Consider the following 5,508-nt stretch of genomic DNA (forward strand, 5'->3'; position numbering starts at 1 on the left):
CAGGTGCTAATCTAGTAGTAGGCTAATGGCAAATAAATATGATGCTCTTACAATGTATTAGTCATAATAAAGGCTTTTGGGAAAATGTTGAGTCAACCAGCTCTACTTTTATATGTTAGCCTTGCATGATCCTTGGTGTCTTTTATGTTTACTAGACGGGTAAGTCTAGCTGAGTACAATCTCGTACTCAGGGTTTCTTCTCACCTGTTGCAGATGACATCTTTTATGACGGCTTCTGCAACACCTGTCTCCATCCCGCTGGGGATGAGGACTAACCGTTGGGCACGGTTCTCTAACGACCTCGTATCTGATGCTTTTGGAAGGATGATGTAGACTCTGGCAGTAACTCGAACTTAAGAACTGAATTTGGAAAGTGTGTGTAATTATTTTGCTTCCGCTACTTCAAACAAGTGATGTAAAAACTTAATACTCCGATGTGGTGCCTCTTCGACGGCAATGAATGACTATGTAACATTCGCTGTGTTGTGCTAAATTATTACGATCTTGGTTTGTTGCAAGTTGGTTTGAAGTCCTTCGTGATTTCATTTGACTACCGGGATTATATGGGCTCAAGTTTGGAAGCTTGATTGCTTGTCGATCGTTTCTACACTTGAACTCTTATAATATGGTCGGTTCTGTGACAAGGCGCACCTTTTTACGCAACCGTCTGACAATACGCCAGGATGCCTTGTCACATCACGCATTAATGTGGCGAGATGCTTTTTCCAAAAGACAAGTGGATCTGGTGGAGGACTGTGTATGACATACCTGGGGACTGCACCGACCACCGAGCGTTATACGCTCGGGGACTGGTCGACCAGCCCGCCCATTTAAAAGTCTGGGGACTGCACCGACCACCGAGCAATATACGCTCGGGGACTGGTCGACCAGCCCGCTCATTTGAAAGTCCGGGGACTGTACCGACCACCGAGCATTATACGCTCGGGGACTGGTCGACCAGCCTGCCCATTTGAAAGTCCAGAGACTGTACCGACCACCGAGCATTATACGCTTCGGGACTGGTCGAGCAGCCCGCCCATTTGAGTTTGGGGACTGTACCGACCACCGAGCATTATACGCTCGGGGACTGGTCGACCAGCCCGTTCCATTGCAGACAAGCATGATATGCTCGGGGATTGGTAAATTCAGTTGCATAACTTCTAGCTTGGTAATTATTATTTTTTAAGACCTTGCTACAAGGCTCATACTTCGCCTTCCAGCAAGCTCGGGGACTACATCGGTACGATGAATCTGGCGATGCATCTCAATTTTAGAATTTCTATGAAGACTTTTTTGACCCTGGCACCACGTGCCTACGTCACCTACTATCAGGCTCGGGGACTAAGTGGGCACACTTCACCTTGCGGTGAACATTCTTGCTTTTTGAAAGTCTGTACTTTTTAGAAAAGTAAAGTGGGCACACTTCACTAGGAAAGAAATATTTTTTTATTAAGAGCACCATACATTCTTCGAACAACCTGTTTTTTCGATGTCGATGTTGATCAGCTATCTTTTGAGTTGGTCAAAATGCAGTTGCAACTGTTTGGGCGATTTTCTTGCTTATTGAAGATGTCAAGTCTTGCTGGTCGAAGAAGCTCAAGACAGTGTGTTACATCATAATATATGGTGCTCGGGGACTAGCTGTGGGGGTATAAACCCATATACCCTTACGGCTAGGCTTGGGTCAGGAGGCTTGGCCCATCACGAAGACAGTTCGAGGCTTCATCCAACTATTCGGAGTTTCACGCAAGGAAATAAGACGTGGAGATCAAGCAAGATTCTAGTCGGTTAGAATAGGTATTGATACCGTACTATCTATGGCAATTGTAACCGACTAGGATTTGTTTCCACATTGGTAACCCTGCCCTCTGGACTATATAAGGAGAGGCAAGGGACCCCCCTAGGCAACTGATCTCAACACAATTCAATACAATCAGACGCAGGACGTAGGTATTACACCCACCCGGCGGCCGAACCTGGATAAAAACCTTGTTTGTGTCTTGCGCCACAATTGAGTTCGTAGCTTGCGTACCGTCTACCGATAAACTACTACCGTGGGTATACCCCAAGGTAGACTGCCGACTAACTTTCGTCGACAGTCTGTGCATCTGGTCACTTTCTAGCTCTGTTCAGACATAAGAGTTTGGGCTCTAGTGGATCACTATTGATCGTCAGGACCAAGTGACCTGGCACGAGCAGGGTAGCTGAGTAAGGACCGGACATAGTGTTGAATCTAGTCACTAGGCACCGGATCCATTTGATGGAGAAAACCATGTTTTGCAGCCGGACCCTAGGGTCTAGCATCCGGTCAATCTTATGAAGCAAGTCTGATGAGAACTTGAGAGTTGAGATGTAACACACGACGTTGAAAGTAAGAGGCTACAATCTGAGCACAGACTTGGGGGTCTATATCTAGTGGATCTCACCGGTGCGTCCGGTCACCTCAAATAACTGAGAACAGAAGCCAACGGCTCTATTTGTTTGGGACTATATAAATAGTTTGACATCTTTTATATGCAGAACTTCCGACAAGTGCCACAATTTAATTTTAGGACGAAGGTCCTTAAGGGTTATCAACTCGACTCAGTGATACATCACTCAGACAATATTACAGCGCTCAAAACCATGGTTATGACAAAATCAACCTTTATTAAAAACTTTATACACAAAGTTTACAATAAACACCCCTCTGGGCGGTCCCTAGTCTACTTCTAGAGACTATTCTACAGGCCTACTGCTCGGGCTAATCACCCGCACGGCCCTGCTGTCCAGTCGAAGGGGTCGGGGCCACCGGCGTCTGGCTGGTCGAGATCGCAGGCGTCAACCACCCATCTCCTGCAATAGATGCCCCAGACAACTCCCTGGCCAACCTATCTGACCCGGGCTAGTTAGGGGGGAATTGCTGTCCCACTGAGGTTGATGTCGCCGATCACTGTCGATGACAGATCGAGCAGACCAACACGAAGGTCGTCTTCCTCCTGTGGACCAACCTCCTTGGGATACCCCCTCTCCAGCCGGAACAAGTCGACCAAGGGGTAGTGGGCATGCACCATGCTGAGGACGTGTGCACCGGCAAATTCCCCAATGTCCTTGACAAACTGCTGAAGCCAGCCCCACGCTCGTTGCGCCTTCTCGACCGGGGTCAGCCTCGCTACGCGGGGCTGGTCTTCGGGAAGCTCGGGGCTGATCAAGTCAAGAACCGGGGCCACTCCTTTCCAGATATTGATACAGTTGGTCTTCTAGGAGTCCCGGTCCTTGACCAGCTCGTCGAGGTGTTTCTTCGTATTGACTTTAAGCACTACAGAAATGCAAGCTAGAGGTCAGTATAAAGCGAGAGGAGGAAAGTTGTGTAAATAAAAGCCGCGAAATGGCTCTTACCAGCCAACTCTCGACTCCTATTCTTCAGCTCCTCGTTAGCCTGCCGCCCGGCCTCCAGCGCGCCGGCACGCTCCTGGTCGAGCCGTTCCTTTTCTTGTCCGAGGCGTGCAACCTCTTCCTCCAAGTCTGTAAGAGTAATTACTGGTCAACAAAACCGACCACGCGGTTATATACAACTGCTTGGAATGCATGACTCACCTTTCTTTTCCCGATCCTTGTTGGCTAGTCGCCGATTGAGATCGAGCAGGCGCCCTTCCTGAGCACCCATCTCGGCTGTCTTCTCCTCGGCCTCCGACCGAAGATGGTCTACTTTCGAGGTCAGGGCCTTATTCTTGGCCATGATCCCTTCAATCTGGTCGAAGCACCTTTTCCGGTACTCCACCGTTTTCATTGCGCCCTACAGGAATTACACATATTGAAGCAAGCGACACTACATATACATTTCGAGAAGAACGCAAGACCACTTACCTTAACCTCGTCAACGAGCCGCTTAGCTGCGTGCTCCACCCTCGCGGCCTCCTCCATCTCCGCGAGTTCTTCATGACCAGTAAAATGGTCTCCACATTGGCGCCACACGTAAACATGCTGGCGACCATCATGGGGGCGACCTTGGATTTCTTCTACTTCATCGTCGGAGGCCGCCTAGGCCTCCTTGCCCTCTGCGCTACCCCCTGCCATGGTCACAGGTATCACTGGACCCTTATCCCAGCTAGGGGAGCCTTTTGGCGAAGAGGCTTCTGCTCGGGGTGGAGTTGGGGCCCTCCTTTCTTCGGCAGGTGGGGGTGCCGGGGCTCTGTCTCCCTCCTCTGCGACACTGCTCGAGGGAGGAGTCCTCGCAGCCTCATCATGCCTTGCAGGGGTGCTCGCTCCGGTTCTCGCCTGAGCTGGGTCCTCCTCGGTAGTCTCCACCGCGCTCACCACCGTGGGCTGCCCCTCGGTTTGTTCCTGGGTGGTCTGCTGCGCGGCATCTTCGACGACAACCGTCGGCTCGGCCGTCTTCTGGCCAACGACATTGTCTGGATCAACGTCAGACGCGGCACTAACAAAAATATGACATTTTACCAATGTCAAAAGTTGCAGCAACAAAACAAAAAACAAATAGGAGGAAGTGTAAAAATGAGATTGAACAACTTACAGATCGGAGCGCATGTGTGTCACTGTGAAGAACCTCCTCCTGGTCCTACCAGTCGCCGCCGCCACTCCTGTCTCTCCAAGACGCGTCGGCTCGGCATGTGGGGCAGGAGGGTCACTGGTCACCCAACCAGTAGTGGTTGTCGCGACGTCTGGACGACTGCGCGGCCTTTGGACCAAATAGGGTGCAGCGTCCTCCTCCTCCTCGTCATCGCCGGTGATTCTAACGAGCCGACGACACTTCGGAGCTTGGCTGGTCTCCGCCGGCAGCGCCTCCACAGGAGATGGATCCATCGCCATTGGCCTTTTCCCCGCCACCCTGTCCTCGGTGGTCGGGGCAGGGTGGTTCTGTTCCTCCTCACTACAAGTGTATTGAGGACACCGAGCAGCATCGCCCTCCGGCGGGTCCATTCCCGCAGGATTTTCCATACCAGGTGCCAGTGACATGTACACTACGCACCGGTCAATATCTCCAATATGCAATAGAACCAACGACAAGTCATCAACCAGGAGAAAAAAGTATTCACATGGCAATACTAATCAATAACAATATTTATCTACCTTAGGAGCCGGCCGTCCCAGCTTGAAGGCGTGCATTCGATCACTGCTTCGAACGAAGTTGTCATCTGATAAGTTGAACAGCTCGTTCATCAGCTACTGGACCTCCGCCTTCTCCAAACCATCAGGGCACATTCTGGTCGGGTCTTGGCTCCCCACGTACTCGTACGCCGACTGTACCCTCCTCTGACAGGGCATCACCCGAAGCACAATGAAGTTCCCGACCACTCCTGGCCCGTCTAAGCGGGACCAGTCGATCAGGCTCATCAGGTCTGCCACCTGCCCAGCGAATTTTGGGCGGTCCGTCCAGCTGACCCTCTTCTCAGTGATGTAGCCCACGTCGTAGAACGTGGCGCTGCCCGGTTCTTCCCTGATTTGCTCAGCTCGCAAGGCTTTGAGTATATGCGTAGCCTGCCCTCTGCGCCCCCACCGTGGCGAATA

The sequence above is a fragment of the Sorghum bicolor genome, chromosome 5, assembly GCF_000003195.3.
Source record: "Sorghum bicolor cultivar BTx623 chromosome 5, Sorghum_bicolor_NCBIv3, whole genome shotgun sequence".
NCBI classification, from domain to species: Eukaryota; Viridiplantae; Streptophyta; class Magnoliopsida; order Poales; family Poaceae; genus Sorghum; species Sorghum bicolor.